We start from the raw sequence: 19,983 nt of genomic DNA, 5'->3' as shown, positions 1-19,983 counted from the left end.
GATTGAAATCGCCGAGTAGGATTAAGGGCAGATTCGATTAGCTGGATATCACGTGGTTAATTAAATCGTGTAGATGATCTGTGAAGCCTGATGGAAAATTGGGTGGACGGTAGTACACTCCTAAAACAATTTTTTGGTGAGCTATCTGGACGACAGCCCAAACAGTTTCAATATTGTTACTAACGTGGACAACACTTGATGGTATTTCTTTACGCACTGCTAGTAGGACACCGCCACCGCGTCGTGTATCCCGATCAAAGCGATACACAGTGAAATGGTTAGCCTGTTCAAATAACTCGTTATCTTGGATGTTTGGATGCAGCCATGTCTCGCTTAATGCTATTATATCAGGATTGCAGTGTCGATGTACGATGTTAAGCAGTCACGCTTGTTCATAATGCTGCGAATGTTACAATGCATGAAAGATACTTTTGATGCACGATTCGCACCGCCCCTCTCAACTCCCTAGCTTTCGACACGTGCCTGAGGGGACGGTTGAGAAGTACCGATGGAGTCTGCGCACGCCTGCCCATCGGTGCTACTAGGAAGGTGGTTAGTTTTGTGCGACGACGAGCATTCGATAACTTTGTCGGCTACAGAGTCGTACATATACGTTTGCTTGTTTATGACTAGCTTGTTGTATCTAAGCTTATATTTGGGGAAATCGGGCAGGCCTTTTGCATAATCCAAAAGCTTTTTTCTAAGATTACGTGTACCGGTGGAGTAATCCTCACTGATTACTACGTTTTTTTCTTTCAATGTAGCTCGAGCAGCAAGAATTGCATTCTTAATTTTGAAACTTGTAAATTTCACTATAATGGGATGGCATGTGTTTGTCGAGTATTTTCCGAGTCGATGTGCGCGTTCAATTGCGTTATGGGGCAGGTTGTCGATTGTGCCATTGAGGCAGTTTAGTATCTTTTTCTCTGATTCATCCCACGATTCGCGCGAGTCGGGGATTCCGCGAAAGATTACACCAAGGTATTTATGAGAGTCACTTGTTTTGACAGGTATGTTAGCGATTTCTTTGGGTAATAGGAGCGGATTTTGTGGCCGTGAAAGGAAACTAATTTACATTGTCGGCGACTGCGCATAGATTTGCACACAGAAGACGACATCGCGAATTCAATGCCGGTGATCCAATGGGCGGACGTCGAGAAGTTAGTACAAGAGGCTGGCACTGCAGCCTGGCTGGCTCACCTCACGTGCTCCTCCAGACTGACTCGGAAGACCAGGGCTACCGCATAGCGGGCGTCTCGCAGGCATCCTTCAGAATTCTTTCTCCTCTAATTCCTCCTGCATCGTCATAAATAACATGCCCCTCTTTTTCCTGTTATCCCGCCACCTTTTGGCTCCGCTCTGTTTTGCAGGTAAACTTATGGTGCAATACTTCGTTGCACATATCGCACATGGACGATTCTTTCGGCTACCTTATGACGCGACCTTCGGCTACCTTCGGCTTCCTTCGCCTACCTTTAGCTACCTTATGGCACTAATCAGCAAAAGACAGGCTTCCCATTAAAACAGGCACAATCTCTACGAAAGCTGATAAAAGGATTGGCAGCGGCGTTTATGCTAGCTGCACGTCTGTAGTAAACGCAGGGACATTGTTTTACAAGATAGTGGCCTACTTGAGCTACTTGTTTATATTGGGCGATCACACTTGAGGGATCACACGCTGATTTCATATGAATAGGAAGAATGAATGAATCGAGCAGCACGATTTAGCACTGCTTCGATAGGGTTGACCAAGTAAACTTGGTTAGGGCTCCAAATGTGTGATGCGTGCTCAAGTTGGGCCGAATTAGCGATAGGTAAGCCAAAAGTCTTACGTGGTAGGGTGAGTGACGCAGATGGCGTTTTAGAAATCTTAATGACCAGTTAGTCGATGAAATGATATTAGTAATATGCGTGGCCCAGGGAAAATCGGGGTTAGTGTTACACCAAGGTATTTATAAGAGTCAGTTGTTTTGATAGGTATGTTAGTGATTTCTTTGGGTAATAGGAGCGGATTTTGTGGCCGTAAAAGGAAACTAATTTACATTTGTTAGGATTCAGGGTCATTAGCCAGCGGTTACACCAGTCTAACACTTTATTAATTTTCATTCTGTGGGGATATTTGGTTAGAAGTGTTAGTTATTTTGCGGTAGATAACACAGTAGTCAGCGAACATGCGGATGCTGCATGGTAAATTGTTAGGCAATTCGTTGATACACATTAGGAATAAAAGCGGGCCGAGGACAGCCCCTGCGGTAAACCAGACGTTACAGGAAGCGAGCTAGGCTGGACATTGTTAAGGGAGACAAATTGGAAGCGGTTAGTCAGAAACTGGGAAATTCAGTTTAGATCGTTAGGTGGCAGATTCAGTTGACAAAGCTTCATTAGTAGGCGCTTGTGGGGTACTTTATCAAAAGCCTTGGTGAAGTCAAGAAAGATAGCATCTGTTTGCAGTTTAGTATGGAGGTTAGTATGCAAATCATGAAGGAAAAGGGTTAGTTGGGTTTCGCATGAAAAGCCTTTTCGAAATCCATGTTTTCAGCGATTGAAAAAGCTGTTGGAATCAAGGAACTGCATGATTTGAGAGTAAATGACATGTTCCATGAGTTTGCACAACACACCGGTTAGTGATATGGGACGGTAATTTTGCGGACACTCTCTGTTACCTGATTTGTGAACTGGAGTGACCTTCCCACACTTCCAGTCGTAAGGCAGAATTCCTGAGGACAGGGATTGAGAAAACAGCAATAGTAAAAATTCGGCGGATACGTGATTGGCGTTTTTTAAGAGTTTGGTATTTCGTCTGTACCAGTAGAAGATGACAGCTTCATCTTTTCTATTAAGCACAGGATAACAGAGAAGCCTATACTTATGGGTGGCATTTCAGGCAGACTAACAAAGAGCAGTTCAGTTTCGGTGGGGTCCAGTTCGTTCGTAAAGACAGAATGAAAGGCTACATTAAACATAATGGCCCTTTCTAAACTACTTGCTTCTTGACCAGACTGATTAGTAAGGATAAAAGGGTTGGTGTCATGTGGGTTTAGAATTTGCCAAAAACTTTTGTTTGAATCAGCGCGGATTTTAGGTAGCTCAGTGTGAAATATTGAGTATTTGGCGTTGCGCACTTCTCTTCAATATGCATTTTCTGTAATGTTGTATTTTTCCCGCGCGCAAACACACTTTCTAATCCTCGCGACACGAACAAGGCGTTTGTTCTTGTTTTCAAGTATTTTTTTAGCGTCTCAAACCAGGGTTTTTGGCTGGTGGGACGGAACGTTACCTTAGGGATGAATTCCTCAGCTACCCGGTTCATTTTGTTTTTGAAAAGTAACAAGTTTTTGTTAATAGATCCATCCCAAAAATCTCCCTGAAACGACCGAAGAAAGGCATCAAGTTCACGAATGATGGCCTCGTAGTTCCCCTTATCATATAGTCGAATTTTTTTCCTGCAATCATGACGTATTTTAGTAACAAAGGCAAAATTAGCCTGAATGACTTTGTGATCACCTACTTCATTAGGATATGTTATAGAAGACAGGTTGCCATGATCAGTTGTTCAGATTAAGTGAAGAATATTGGCAGTATCGTAAGTGACTCGTGTAGGTTGGGATACCAGCTGAGTGAGATTAAAGTTTAGGCAGGCGTCAAAAAAAATTATTAGCTTCTTTAGCGTTGGGTGCTGACGAGGGTAGGTTCGCCCAACATTATGCTCGGACAGTTAAAGTCCCCAAAGAGAAGGACGCGAGAATTTGGGTATTTGTTCGAACGTTTGGTTAAAATACTGTTAAGTTCGCGAGAGAAATCTGGACTGCGTTTATGGGGCCTGTAACAAACACCTAAGAGCACCGACTTTGCCGTGGAACGAGAGATCAACCATACGATTTCGAGGTCACAGACTATTTTGATAGCATAGCATGAAAGTTGGTTCTTTACAGCAATGAGAACGCTCCCGCCACGTGTGCCGGGACGATCCTTTCTAAAGAGAATAAAGTTGGGCCAGTCGGTCAAAACTTCGCCGTCGGTGGCGTCAGAAGTCAACCATGTTTCGGTTAGTATAAGTAAACTGCTACTGGATGAAGATACCAGGTTCGACACGTGGTCGCGTTTAGAAAGAAAGCTGCGAATTTTACTGAATATAACCGAAAAACAGAGATTAGCTATGTGACCAAGAACGCAATCAATTAACGATCTGGGGTGGGAAGGGGGTTGCTACGATTTTTCTTTGACATTTCCAGTTGTATCGTCGAAAACGTACAATTTAGAGCCCATAAACATTGTTTTGTACCGTAGAAGGAAAGGACACGATTTTTCTTCAGCAAACGTGAGAAGGTGCTTCCGCGCCTTCCGGACTTGCGGCGACTAGTCTTCCCCAATGTAAAATCGGTATATTTGAGTTGAAGACCATTAGCAAGGACAGCTTCCTTGGTTTTGAACGAGGTGAATTTTACTATTACGGGCCGACACCGGTCTGGCGAGTGGCGACCAAGACGGTGGGCGCGTTCAATTCCCTTTGACTGAATCAATATTTTGAAGTGGTCCCTGCAGAACGCAGTGACTAGCTCCTAAGACTGTGCGTAGGTCTTGATTGGCGTCTCGTCCGCCATTCCGTAAAACAGCTAGTTGTCCTGTCGGTAACGGTTCTCCGCGTCCTCCAGCCGAACCTCCAGTACAGAGACCTGGTGCAGTCTGGGAGGTGATGGTTGTGACTGTGTCTAATTCCGTTCGGAGTGTTTGAACCTGATGTTAGTGTGATTCTAGACTGTCGATTCTTTTGCCTAGTACGGACATTACTTTATCGGTATTAGAGAGCTGGCATTTTAGGCTCTGCATGTCCCGAATAAGCTTGGCTTTACTGGAACACAAGATTTTATTTCATTTCGAATTTCTTCTAGGATGAGTCGTCCAGGGTTAGTTTCGATGTCAAAGGACAACATCAGCAGCAGAGAAAAAACAATATTCATACAATCACACATGACACAAACACAGCCCTGAGACCTCGGTAGCTGAATAAGGCATCGATTGCTTGATTTTTTTTGCGAAAAGGCAATACTAGTTACTAACGTGCATGACGAACAGAAGTGGGTTAGACCGTGTCGTGGCACAGATAGCGATACAACAGAGCGTGCCGGGCTTGCGGGGACGATTTATACACGGTGGGCCTGGTAAAGTCGATGACGGTGTGGCCTTGATTTCCCTTTCGAGCGCCCAGTTTGAAAATTCCAGCACCGTAAAAACTGTGGTGGCCAATGCTGGAAAGAGGCGCTCGTCGTCCACGGTGACAAGCCTTTCCGGGAAAGGGTAGTTCACGTGGATGCCTGATAGTGGGCCCAGAAGAACGGGGAACAGCACACAGGAATAGCGCAAATGATATCCTGCATGACGAACCGAAGTGGGCTATACGGTGTCGTCGCACAGGAATGCACCCCACATTCCAGTAATTAGGCTCGGCGCAAAACGAGTTTCCAATTGAATTGATAATAGATATGAGACGAACGCCTCTTCAGACCACTTCATACAATCAAAAATGCGCTATTTAAATTCCACGCTGCTGCTAAGTACAGCACTTGACCGGGTGGCAATTGTTCCGGAGTGAACAATGAATCCGTAAGATACTGTGGCGTGTCTTTGACCTGTTTCATCCAACGTACGTAGCAATTGTTTTTTTTTGTGGAATGTTCGCCCTAATGTGCATAACAAATAAGAATACCGAAGAATTTGTCCCTATAAGAAGGATAAATCTTCGCGTTGTGGTTGTACCAAGCCTTCTTCACCGTCATTTTTTGTGATCATTGATTTATTATGAGGTTTCCCACGCCAACGCCACAAATACGACGATGCGCGCGTTGCGTTGAGCTGCAGATAAGTTTTGACCAGCCGGAAGATTTTACCTCTCGAGTTCCTGGGCGTCAAATTCTCGAACAAGCGTGCATTTTCGCTTCTTTTTGAGGTTCCGCGTAAGTAAAATAAATAATATGGACCTCCTTTAACTGCTTCACCAAATTAAAATAGCAAATATTTGCCTCAGAAACAATGAAAGAACTGTCATGTATTGCGTATTTCATCCAGAAACACTGGCTTTACCCAAAAGCGTAAAAACAATTTAGAACGCCTTCCGCCAACTGCACATGTGGGAGCACCGGTAACAAAACAGCCCACAAGAAATACAAACAACTTGTTTATGAAGTCCACCATAAGCATCCACTTGGGGGCCACGATTAACATGAATGTCTGAAGTACAGAACAAGGTGGTTCCCCGAAGTACGGAACAAAGTGGTGCCAGCTGCGTCATGTTCAGACGTGGCTCTGCAAACACACTCCGCCAGCTGAAATTCCTTCTTTTTCCCTCTCTGAGAGCCAATGTGTGCTGGCTATTACGAGACGGGGGTAGGCTGATCTTGTGTGTTTGTATTTTTCTGACGTACGCAAAGCACTGGAATGACGTGGAACCGTTTATTCTTCTGTGTATCAACTCCGCCCTTGTAGTGATTCGTATGAGATCGCTTCGGGCCTCCGTAAAAATAGTCACTCAGGAGCAACACGAAAAGTTGGGTGAGTTGGCAAATCATCGTGGAAAGCAATACAGCACGCCAAAGAAGGTTACGACAGCAACAGGCACAGCCAGAGTGTTTCTTTTATGCTTCTTTCTGCAGTACGGGCGCTGTGTTGTTTCGGGGGCTGTGTTTATTCCCATAATGAATGTACGAGAGTGGCGACGGTTATGAGAAGCCGAGTGAACGTTTTCGAAGTCTTGTTTGCATCGTTGCGGATTTGAATAAAACACACCACATCGTGACACGAAAAGGACGGACAGTACTGTTTTTCGTTCATCTTTTCTGTTTTGTTCAATCTTAGATAGAAGGATGTGCAACGGAGGAGCTGTATTGGCAACTGTAACGTACCTGATGATGAATCACGTGAAAACGATTGTGTTTGACTTTTGCCGGTCGGTGTAACGATGGCATGCTGCAATGCTGGCAACACCTTCGTTGTGGTACGACAGAACAATGCACGTGCCTTACATGAGGCGCTAACCACTCACCTCCAATACACCCATTTTAAATTCGAGAAGGAAACGGATGGTGAGCTGCCGCTTTAACATGTGCTTGTCATCGTGGTCAAGGGGGTTTCGTTGACATACCGCTATATCGAAAGTCCTGACATATCGGGTCCGGGCGGCACTTTACTCCAAAAATCAGGCAAAAACAAAACAGCTGTGCGTTCTCGTACGTAACGATGTGACGCTTGGTCACTAATTCAGCAAGTACGCGCACAAGGGTTTAAAAACGGTGCTCACTTTTTTTAACCATATTACCCTCATGCATTCATTGACGATTCCAGAGAACATAGGCAACAAGGCTACAATCAGACGAAAGAAATATTGGCGTCTTTTCTATCAATACCGTTTGTTCAGGGAGCGTTGTGAGGTATTACAAGGGCTCTCAAGCCTTTGGTTGTTACGAGAGTTTTTAAACCGCATTTCACTGTCACAAACCAGTTCCCGAAAGGACGAGACCGCATCAAATAAAGCGCGCAAAGTAGAGTAGTCTACAAGTATAACGCAGGACTGCGACGCATCATGCCTTGAGAGGATTCCTAGGCGACAAGCAACACTAATGAAGGAGCATGAGAGAGACGTTTTCGATGCTAGAAATGCTACACGGTGCAAAGAAAGAACGGGTACAGCACTGTTTGAAATATGGTCATGTGTGTGACCATCTAAGCACAAGCAGTAGCACGTGAACAGCGACGGGGAACTGAAAATTTATGAAGCCATGGTTTATTCCTTCAATAGCAAAGGTGTGCCATTTTAATCGCGACCCCTCACCGAACAGTACACTGCGGTTGATGAATAGGTTTGTATTTCTTGCCAGCCAGTTTTTCACTAACGGCGCCACCGCGATAGGTGTAGAAACTTCAGATGAATTGTTTTAACGCTGCTGAATGAGGTCGTTTTTTTAATTTAGGAATAACTTCCCGTAGCATTTGTAACATTTTCTCACATCCGCGTAAGAGTACTATGTGTTTTAGAAAAGGAAAGTTTTGTATAACTGCTTACAGAACTAAATTCTCTCTTAAATACCTTATAGTAAATGCCTAACCAATCGATAAATTAACAAAATTTCAATATAAATAGAGAGCGAACGCCGATTCAACGAAAATTTGAATGAAGATGTCAATGTTACTCCGGTTTTGGCACATCAAAAATTCTAATCTGTTATTTTGCACCATCTGCAGGTATTGGGTACACGATATGCGAAGAGAGAAGAATAGGAAACAGCGCAGGCCCATATCCGACCAGTACCTGTCAAGATGCATTGTTCATTCTTTGCGGGGACAGAGGAAAAATTTCCGAAATTTACAACCCCAAGTGCACTTCAATTTAGGGCTGCCCAAACAACTCGGCATTCAATGCACAATTAAAATGTCTTCAACGAATAACAAAAAAGCTTCAGAGTACCATGGAGAAAAATAATGCCGTGTATTTGTATAAATCAGTCACTGTGAAACAAGTCTTTCTTCTCTTGGATACTTAAAAATTCTGTGTACCTTTTTCAAACCCAGAAGTGTTTATACTTCCATTCGTGATAATTTCTTATAGACAATTATTTCCAGAGCAAGACGTTCAGTCGGTTTTGTTTACCTCTAGATTTGTCTTTGAATGCCACGTGAGCCTAATTCCTTGACTACAATTAAAATACATGCCAGTCACTGCTTTAAAATTAACGTCTTAGTAAGGCTTGGTACATACAAATGTTGGCTCTTTTGTCGCATCGTCCCTAAACACTGTATAATAAATACCCACCGAGTAAGTTATAATTCTTTATTGGCCTAGACTAATCATTTATAACAATTACAGTTCCACGCGAGCACTCCACAGAAACCACAAGTTTATGGTCGGGAGATTTCGGGTATCCGTAATGCCTTTAAGTTAAACTGGAACGGAAGTCATAGCCGTGCTCTAAGAGAAACGTTGGTGAAAAACATATTCTATATCTAGCAATACAGTGGACCCCCAAACGCTAACCACAGAGCAGCCAGAGACATCCTAACGAGTCGCGTGGGCTCTACACTGGAATCACCCATACAAGCGCTTTTTGCAGTAAGCATGCAGTCTAAGAATTCCGCTTCCCTGCACTCGTCAACGGAGTTGAACAGTTAGGAGTAGTCATATAAGAGTCTCGGATGCAGGTAGAAATGCCCAATTTTCAGTTTTGTAACCAAGACATTAGATTCTTTCCTACAGCGTAACACAAACAAAATTTTAGGGTGGTTTAACGGCGCACAAGCTTCAGATTTATTGTTTTATTTATTTATTTTACCCTCAGTGCCCAATGCATTACAGAGGGGAGTGGTTACATGTCAAAAATGCAAACACAAATGCAGGGTAATTGTTAATAAGAAAGGTACATAACGTCGCTCTTATTTATACAGTGCTTGCTACACATGCGCGAATCAATTTGTTATCGGCAATCATAACAATTTTTTAGGGAAGGTGGTTCCATTTTCGAGACGTGATAAAAGGCCATTGTGTTGCTTTGGTGAAAATCTACTTTGTGACGAAAAACAATGCGTGAAGAAAGATACAGAGGCCTGGGGATCTGTTCATCGCGAAGACAAGCCTGGTATTAAGTTTATGAAGCAAAGTTAAGTGAGAAATCTTTCGGAGGGATGATAAGGATACAAGGCCAATGGTTGACGTTATGGCAGTCATACTTGCACATCGGGTATAATTAGATAGTTTAAAACAAACCGAGTTTTTCTGTATCAGTTCAAGTGCGCTAATTAGATGAGCCTGGCGAGGGTCCCAAACACTCGCAGCGTATTCCAGTTTGGGTGGAATTAGCATTTTGAACAGCAGTAATTTAGGCTTTAGTGGTGCGTTATAGACCTTTCGTAATAAGTAACCTAACATGCGGTTGGCGCTGTTGATTATATTTTGAATACGAAAACACCAAGTTAGGTTACTTGTTATGTGGACACATAAGTGCTTATAAAAATCTGCAGCTTCTTACGGAGTGTCGTTTAGATAGTAACAAAATGCAGTGGTGTTAGTGCGAGATATTCGCATAGCTTCACATTTGTTAATATTTATTTTCATACGCCACGAGGTACACTACTTAGAGAAAACGTTGAGGTCAGATTGGAGAGTGTTATTTTCATAATCAGAAAGCAGTTGACGGAATATTACGCACTCATTGGCAAAAATGTGTACGTTAGAATTTACTACAGAAGGGAGGTCATTATTGTAGATTAGAGATAAGAGGTGACCAAAAACCGATCCCTGGGGTACACCGGATTGAACCTGGCCTTGCGGAGAATTATGAATTATGAACTGCAATCTGTTAGTTAAAAAATATTCAATGCCCTGCTATAAATTTGAGTCAATATTTAGTTGCTGAAGCTTATGAACTAATAATTTGTGAGACACTTTCTTGGAGGCTTTCAAAAAATATAAAAAGATACAATCAACACACGAAGAAGGATCTAAAATGCAATGTAGTTTGTGTGTGAATGATGTGAGCTGCCTTTCACAGGACTATAATTTTCAAAAACCATGTTGCGTAGAAATGGTTAGTGTCAAGAAAATTTGCGAGGTTTGTTAAAGTATCATGTTGTAATAGTTTACAGCATATGTAAGCGAAATAGGTCTGTATTTCAATGGGTTAGTATTGTTGCCTGATTTATAAACTGGCACTGCCTTACTAATCTTCCACATAGATGGTAGTGACGATGAGTCTATTGATTGTTGAAATATTCATGGTAACAATATTGAACTTGGTGCACTGGCATTTTTTCGGGAATTTCGCATTGATACAAGCATGACCAGGTGAGGAGTGATTAGGCAGATTTTGAATGCGTTTAGCAACCAGGTGCTTCTACGACGATGGGAGGCATAAAAACATATACATAATCATGCGTGCCAGGGAGATGAAAGTCCGAAGTTCCAGAAAAATGTTTAATAAACGTGTCATTAGGGACACAGGCACAATTGGTGGAAGGAATAAGGTTCCTAAATGAATCAAGACTCGTAATGGAATTTTTGGTGGGGGATTAATAGCACGTTAAAATTTTCCTCTATACCGCGCAAGGTAGCACACTAGTTATGAATTCATTTTTGGCATCCTTGAGTGCCTATACGAACATTTCCGAGGCCTACTTGTAAGCTCTCCAGCTTGCGTTAGTAGGGGCAGGTTTCACACGACGATACATACGTTTCTTTTTATTAGATAAGCGGTTAATATGAGCTTTATACCATGGCGCACGTACGATGGACGTCATGGTGCATCTTGGATGGAGCTTGTCAATTAGTACGTGAATATTACTGGAAGAAATATTCTCGTTAAATTCCACTGATCTGTAATTAAAGTCATGTAAAAAGTGTTCAGTGAATGTTTATAATTGGTCATTTATGGAAGCAAAGTTAGCTTTTCCGTAGTTGTGAATGGTTTTCCTGATTTTACTCGCTTTCGGCCTGGTTACATTTAGAGAAAACGTACGCATGGAATGAACACTTACCCCAGGTATATGTGAAATCGAGTAAATGAAATCTGGTCTCTATGTTAAAACCACGTCTAGAAAATTCGCTACTTAGATGTGTGCCTGGTAGGCTGTGCTGCTACTTGGGATAGTGAAAACATAGTTCATAAGTCAATGAAGTCATTGCTAGCTTTTAAAATGGTGGCAAGGACGGTGGCCGGGTGTTTCACGTTATGTTAGGAAAATTGAAATCACCTTTTAAGGTTACCTTGGAGGTAGGAAAACGAGTGTAAACCAGAATAAGTGCGTCGTGCAATTCATCAACCAAATTATGCGAGGAAGACGAAGGCCAGTAGCAGACGCCAAGAATTATTGTATGATGGTTGGGAGTTGGCTAAATCCAGATAATTTCTCTATCACCACCAATGTGCATTGGGGAGGACGAGATGTTTTTTTTTGAAATGGCCAAAAAGACTTCACCGCCACGACCCGCAGTCCTTTCGCAGCAGTATATGTTAAACTGAGATAAAGTATTAAAAATTTTGTGGTCGCGGAAATGATCGTGAATGCAGGTTTCAGTTATGCAAAGACATCAGCTGAGCACCAGTCGACAGCAGATGATAATTTGTGATGTTTGTTGAGGGCGCTTCTTGCATTGGGAAAGAGATCAAATACTTGGGGTGGAGAAGTTGATTGCGATATCATGCCAGTTCCCAACGCGCTTTTCTACCCAGTAATGGGCTGCGAAGGCTCTACGCTGTGGCTCATGGGTGCATCGCGTCGCTTAATCGGTTTTACGCTTTCGGTGCTTGCGTAGTATATGACACATTATTTGTTCACGGAGAGTTTGTTGTGACGTAGGTAAAGTTTAGGGGATCCCGGCAAACTTCTACCAAAGTTTAGTAATTTTTTTCGGCCATTACGAGTAGTGACAGAAAAATCTTCTCTAAGAGTAATGTCGCTAATTCTTGGCTCGGTACTAAACGAAAGCGTTTTCTCCTAAATTTTCTAGTTAGAAACTTTAGCTATTATTGGACGAGATTTCGCTGGTGAGTATGCACCTAGATGGTGGGCGCATTCAATTTAGCCTGTAGGAAAGGAATCAATATTTCGTGTTAGTTCTGTCTTAAGTTGAAGTTTTGTTCCCAAATTTGTTTATTTTGTTCCGAAGTTTGTTATTTAGGTTTGTTCCCCAACTTCTTTATCATCGGCGATGCCATGTGAGATTAAGTTATCACACCGCGATCTCTCCTCGAGTTCATCCAAACGAGTAAAGTTGGCAGTCGTAAGTGATTCGACAGTGGCTTCCCTACGCGGCAGCTCCTGACGGAACTGTTCAAATGTTCACGATATTTTTTCCATTGAAAGAATTCTGTTGTTTAAACTGGCCATTTCTCCTTCAATGCTGCTCTGAGAAGTTTTGATTACCTTTACGTCGGCAGCCGGATCCTCCTGACACTTCGAACTTTGCACAGTACGTGCATGCATGACTTTCAACAATTAAAATATATCCTTCATTTCTTCACAGGGATCATCCGGTCGTGATTCTGTTTGCAAAAGCGTTTTCGACTTATTGTCAGGGCCAGGAGTGCTGTCGCCATCGTCAGAGCGCAATAATAGGAAAACCATTGAAATACACTCGCAGACATTGTTACGCAGTATCCTTGGGCACGGGAATGCCAGAAAACGTATGTCATCACTCTTTTTAGTGTGTAGCGAATGTTGGTTAAACACCTGAAGCACAAAGACAGGCTATTTTGGAGCCATGACGTAAGCACTGCTCCCGTGCCAACTGAAGTCTCAATCGCTCAGCTCGCTATTTAGGTTGGTAGAAGGTGGCGTTGGGGTTGTCGACTCGGCTGGTGGTGCGTATACTGGGCGCGCAGTAGCCGTTCCATCCACCAGCAGCGCGCAGTCGTGGTACAGACGATCCGGGCAAGGCAAGAACAAGAACAGAGGCGTAGATAGCAGTATGGAATCCACAGGGGAAGCCGATAACAGGGCGACGGAGAAGGCAGTAAGCAAAGCCTTCCGCAGAAAGACAGGTTGTTTTGGAGTCATGTCGTAAGCACTGCTGCTGTGGGCTATAAAGTACACCGTTATGGAAAGCTCCAGATTAATTTTGACAGCATGAGTATCTTTGCCTGGGGCAAGTCTCTACGCAGGGGCGCATTTGCTTTTCGCCTTCATTAACAGTCCACACACGAGTCTCACCAAAACACCAAACACGTCTACCGAATGCGCTGATATTTAACTCATAGCTGTCCATCGTTATTTGCTCAAGTTGCTGCACCCCACATGCAAACCTACATCAGCAATGCGACGCCGGCACACACGGCGAGCAAGCGCTCGTGTGAGCCTGTCGGTATCTTCTACCGTGCGTTCCGCGGTTCGTATTTGAATTGTCCATGAGTGCACGGAAGGGTCTGTGTGTTCTCTATTTAGACTGAAGTAGAAATCGCTGAACTGTTTCCGGAAGCTGGGGCAGGTGTTTCGCAATAGATACCTATGGGAAGCCGCCAGCACGCCAGCCCTTTAAAGCCTGAATTAGTAAGTTAAGAAGCATGAGCATCAGCATTTCCGGAAAACAAAAAAAATGTGAATGGCACCTTTTCGCAGTTTTGAGCAGAATGGGACAGTAGGAAGCAGTCCACTTTATACCGTAATAAATGATAGGGGGTGACAAAGCCGCAATGGTGCCAGTTTCAAGCCCCAAAGAAATGCACTGCTATAATAAATCATTCGTGCGCGCGCACGCATCGGCCGCATTGTACGAAGACCAAAACACAAAGACAAGCTTGCAACGGTCGCTTGCATAAAAGAATTTATTTCTCGATTGAAATAGTGTCAGAACGAGCAAGAATAAAACTAATTTCCATGTAACAGGAGTGGGCGGAATACATGCAGACTGCTGCACACCTGCAATGTCAACGTAGAAGAGGAGAAGGCGGCATGTCTAGAAGCCCACGGTACGATCGTTGGTCACACCTACTCGGTCCTCCGTTCGGTGTTGGTCCTGCGAAAACAAAACGTGAGATGTGAAAGCCTTGAAATGCGAACACACAGCTGAAAATACGTGGCCCTAAATGCGGGCAAGCGCAACATGCCCAGCTAGTTTGTCTTGCATTCAGAGACAAAACTGCTCGTAACTAACGACTTCAAAGAAGGACAACTCTGCGGCCGTCCCGATTTCCCTGTTCCGTCGGTTGGACACTACATTTTACCCTAAACAAGGGCGGGGGGAAGGTAGGGTTTTGGAAAATGCGCTTCGGAAGAAGGAACACCGGTTTGTATAAGCAGTGCAGAAAAAAAAATTCATCTACGTTGTGGGCTAGGTAGATGCAAAAAATGTGGCATGTGCACTCTCGGTTCTCAACAAAAACAGGAATGATAATAAATAGGCCGAAGAAAAACACCATTACAACCGCAATTCGGAATCGCATTTGCACGCTGGGCTTTAAAGGCGAGCGGATGAAGGTCAGCTGTTCTCAGGAAAACGGCCAACAGTTTGTTCCACAACTGCGCCGTAAATAGTAGAGTCACGGTTGTCCAAACAGATATATACCTCATTTACAGTAATATCGCTACTGTAGTGGCCAATTCGCGGCGCCGAAGGCGTTCCCAATAATTAAAAACACTATGCATGTTGTCATCCGAGCACATGAAGCAGTCATTGTTGCGCTGTCTCGTTGCTTCGTGCGATTTAACGCAACCAATACGAAAACAAATCTTCAGTCTGAGTGCATCGGAAATCACGGTCAGGTAAGATACAGTACCCTCTTTCGAAACCATTTCCAGTGACGCACATAGATATCCCACTACTGATCTCTTCTAATGTCGCACGAAAACGCAGACACTGCGGCAAATCATCTGTCATTCATATGCACGCTTCTTGAAGGCGAGGAAGAACTCCAGTAGTGAAAAAAGTCCGTGTGCAGATGAACCGCCGAAGTGCCCGCATCGCAGTTTAGCCCTCCTTATCAACCCAGTGCTGGTACAAATATAACGAGACGTTGATAGGTGGACATGCCTTACGGCAGAAGTGTTTTTAAAACCGCAGCTTCGAAAGTTAAGGCGCGTTAAGGACAATCAGGAGCTTAATTAGGAAAAGACCGTAAAGTTCATTATTTAGATCAAACAGTACCTGCTCTGTGCAAGGTTAAGGTCACAAACCACATAGTTTCCACCCCTTTTGGTTGTCGACACCCCGCTTTTTTTTTAAGCTCCGAACAGCTTACTCAATCCTCCCACTTTCTAAGATACCTTCTAAGCACGTGAGGTTCAAATTTTAATTGATTTCACATCGCAAAGCAACGGCAGTGTATACTTGAAATTATCCAGCTAGGAGTGAAAACCGCGTTGGCAGCGCCCATAAAGCAATCCCGTTCGTTTTTTTTTTTTTTTTTTTTGCGCTGGCCTGCTATTGGCAGCTTTCTCGGTACCCTATGCAATGCGGCACGCGCGTACAATTTGGTGAATGCTGAGGCAGGATTGCAAATATTCGCTGACTGCAAGTTCATGGAGCTGTAACCCATTAGTGATAGGGTATTGTCTACTCATGGAGTACATAATTAAAACTCGTCTAGCACCAAATGAATCACGCTACTCAAAATAATATGACTAACCTGTGTAGAACAGTTAGGTGTCGAAAATCGCCCAAAGATATTCCGCTCGGGTAAACAGGCATAAGGCCCTGGTTAAGTCCCCCCAATTTTTCGATCGCTGCACAAACTCGCCTTGTGTTGTGTATCCTCACGACTCCGGCGGCGTTGCGTAAAGTGGCTCGTGTCCCAGTCGTGGCTCAGAAGATGTTCCACTGCCTCCTGACGACTCCCCCGTGGGGGAGCTCCTTGTGGTGGCCTCGCTTTCAGTGCCCAAGTCGTCATAGCGCCTTCTGAAATCTGACACACTTTGCGCCCTGTCGTCATCGCTTCGATCCCGAAGTCTCGCGGGGATGATTCCCCAGGACGCAGACCTGGCTGTCCTAGTAAAAGTTGGCGGGTTCTCGGACAGCACGATGAAGTCGCCCTCAGCGAATCTGTAGGTCGTAATATACCATTGTTTAGGCGGCGCCAGCAGATGGCGTAGTTCAGGTTCGTCACTTTGCCTCGCGCAACAGGCAAAAAGGGCACCCATGGCGTCTTCGCTGCGTCTGACGTCGAATTCCAAAGCCAGTATTCTAAGAACTGTAGGCAGCGAACGTAATAGCTGCAAATAAAGCTGCCTTTTTTTCGGATTACCGCCCCTAAAAATGCCGAATGGTTTGTGCAACCTCTTGTCGAATAACTGTTGATATAGATGGTCTTATCTACTACTTTTCCCTCTCACGTTCTGCATCAACACTAGGAACGCTGCGCTGAGATTAGTGGGTTAATTATAGCACAGAGGCGCCGGCGGAACAGTCATATCAACCTGCTCGTGCGAACATAGTTTCGACGGCCCTTGGGTCCTGGTGGCGCTATCAGGACAGTGACAGTGCATCGCATCGCTTCGTAGTTTTGTGCCTAAAGGGTATGCACGTTTTCTGCATATATCAGAAACATATAGCCTGCATTTTTACACGAAACGTTGAACGTAGTAACAAAAAGTAACAAAAAGCTTGAACGTAGTAACAAAAAGCTTCAAATGTTCCTTTTTTTTTCACGTGGCTCAACTGCCTTTATCGTTTGAATCAAGCAGTTATCTAAGCCGCGTGAGTCGGTATGGGCGTACGAGGCCGAATCGCCGGCTTTTACGAACGTGACCAGTACTGTAAGATTAAACGTATATTGTGACATACCGCTCGGCAACATCGCATCTTTATGAAGTCATGTAGTAGGCCTTACCATGCCTCAATTCTATTTAAATAGTCCCACATGCGTTTCTGACAGGCGACCAAAAAGGTGGAAATGCGGTCGACCGCCAAAGAAGCAGCTTAATTTCTGTAACCGATGCGGACAAGCGACTCCAAAATGTTTTTGTGAGGAAAAACTACATGGATACTAGAAAAAAAGATCAGTAGTAGAGGGCTCCACTCTTACCGTTAGGAGTCTGCGATTTCGAGCATGATCAGAACTGTCGACATTAACCTGTTTTAAAGCGAAGCTTGAATGTCCTAACCGATGCCGTTGTACGCCAATACGCCCTGCAGAAAATATACCTTTCTCTGGCGATGATGATGAATGATCGTGAGTGAAGCTACTGACAAAAAAAAAACGCTTCACGTGGCTGGAATCGAACCTCGGTCCCTCGCGTTTTCAAGCCGCCGTCTGTCCCATTGCTCCATTTTGATACGGTCCCAGCGAACACCAAGGAGCAGGTGCTGATTTGCGCAGTACACTCCAACCCAAATGCTACGCCTGCGGAGTGCCCACCCGAGAGTTGCTGTGGGTATCATAAAAAGTGGTGTATCCGTCCAGAGCAGCACGTACTCGTAGTGTGAGATGGGCAAAAGAAAGAATCCATGACGTGAAAGCTTCGCGTTCAACCATCGTCGTTGTCAGACGAACCAGTGAAGTATGAGGGAAAATGTTTTTTGCTCGCAATGATTAGGAAGAAAGGAGCGGGGGATGGTCGTCGGTCATCCCTGGTGGGTGGCCTTCCTAATCTGGGATGCCATAGGCTGCTGCAGCTTGAATAGCCGTGCTCACCAGGCCTCGCTGGTTTTCCAGGATATCGCTTGTCAGCAGGACCTCCCACTGCTCCTGTGTAGGCGCGATGACTTCTGATAGTTGTGTGACGCCTTTACACTCCCACACCATGCGGTTCTGGTTGCTGGGCACCCCACAACAAAAGTTGCAGTCATAGCTGAAGAGTGGAGGGTCTACATTAGACAGCTGTGTGGCGCGAGAAAATGAGTTTTTCTTCTGTCGCCGAAATTGCGTGGCTTCTTTGGTTGGCTTCGGGTAGGGCGGCGGGTATCTTCTGCATGATAGCCGTTAGGGCTCTGGTATCTCTCTGTTGTGTTTGGGGATAGAATGGTGGTGGTCGGCAGAGTGGTGAGTTACTATGAGGGTTGAAGCCCGGTGTGAGTGGCCTCGGGCTGCGGTATCTGATTGATTGATTGTAGTGTTTAACGCGCCGACGCAACGGAGGCGATGAAGCACGCCTTAGTGGTGGGCTCTGGAATAATTTTACCACCTAGGATATTTAACGTGCGCCGACATCTTGTACACACTGGCGTGTTTGGTTTTCGCCTCCACCAGAAAAGCAGCCGCAGCGGCTGGGAATCAAACCCCCAAAACTTGTGCTCAGGATGGCAACCCCTTTGCCACTGAGAAACCGCGCCGGGTGGGCTGCGGTATCTGCTGCTTCATTCCCTTCTAAGGACTTGTCACCTGGTGTGGAAATGATATATATGTGTCCAATGACGTTTTACGTGTTTTTGAAGCCTTATAGAGGAGAGCAAACGCCATCGCTGAGATAGGGCGCTTTTGAAATTGGTTGCAGGCCGTGTCCGGCTCGGTGATGACGGTCACCCGGCCTTCGGTACCTGGTACTGTGGTGGAGGGAAGCACGACTCTTGTCTCTTCCGCATAGTCGGTGCCGTCTGTGTTGACCATTGCTGAAGACAAGTTATCGCTTTTATTGTTTGTAACAGTAACCGCGTGTGCAAACTTGGGTCTGGCCGGGTACCTCGCTGGGTCAGCGTTCGTGTTGAGCGGTCCTTTCTGGAGGTTTTTCGCGAGGCCTTGACCATGGCTTACCTTCGTTCCTTGTGTTGAAGCGGGTGCATGTTTCCAGGGATAATTTCAACCATAATGTATTCCCCCGAGACATGGGGATGCGTTGTTTTTGGTTTTTGGATCCCACGCTTGGCTCGTAACTAAGGCTGTACAACCTAGTCCATGATTTTTTTTGGCGTTCGCTTTAGTTAAAGAGACGGCCGCCGACTCCACGACCGCGTCCTTGAGTCTGGGTTGAGCCGAATGACGGGTTATCGACGGAGCCAATCCGGGTAAATAATTGGTGCCGCGAGATTGCAGCACGTCTTATTGGTGGCTGTGGTGAGGCAAAAGAAAAGCCAAGTCCTTGCTTAGTTTACGCGCTGCTCTTGCAAAGCAGTTCGATAATCTCCACTTACAGACAATTGAGCTTGTCCGTAGAAGTGTCGGTGTCACATTTGGATTCATCCTCTTGGCAGTAACACAAAAAATGATTTGTACTCTGCCATGGACACGATGATTAAACTTTCAAATCGTTGAAGAACCATTTAAAATATCACTACAAGATGAATATTACATGCGAGTTCAACTCTAAGTTGAAATCAATTACTTAGACGAGTTCTGACCTGGGTTAATATTGAAAGACTGCCGTGACAACACAATTGCTTTTTCTTGGATTTCAGCATTCATTAATTTTTTTATTATTATATTCTTCAAGGACTTTAGTTTTGGCGGACGGGACAAGCAGAAAACTGTTTGTTGGGCCCGGTTTTTTGACGCTTTCAAAAAGGTCAACCCTGAAAACAAGACACAAACAAAAGAAACACAGGACGAGCGGTTAAAGAGCTCGTCTTGTGGTTCTTCT

The 19,983-nt window shown here is 44.5% G+C and overlaps 1 long non-coding RNA gene across 1 annotated transcript; it reads right to left on the bottom strand.

Moving 5' to 3' along the window:
- Positions 1-14,282: 14,282 nt before the first annotated feature.
- LOC144141914 (uncharacterized) lies at positions 14,283-16,845 on the bottom strand. The gene is made up of 2 exons (XR_013316744.1): positions 16,212-16,845; positions 14,283-14,491 (listed from the first exon to the last, which is right to left on the bottom strand). It is a non-coding gene; the product is annotated as an uncharacterized LOC144141914 (long non-coding RNA).
- Between the last annotated feature and the right edge of the window lie 3,138 nt (positions 16,846-19,983).

The sequence above is a fragment of the Haemaphysalis longicornis genome, unplaced genomic scaffold (genome assembly GCF_048455015.1).
Source record: "Haemaphysalis longicornis isolate Haplotype H1 unplaced genomic scaffold, Haemaphysalis longicornis Haplotype H1 scaffold_6, whole genome shotgun sequence".
NCBI classification, from domain to species: domain Eukaryota; kingdom Metazoa; phylum Arthropoda; class Arachnida; order Ixodida; family Ixodidae; genus Haemaphysalis; species Haemaphysalis longicornis.
This window is presented reverse-complemented; position numbering and strand designations above follow the sequence as displayed.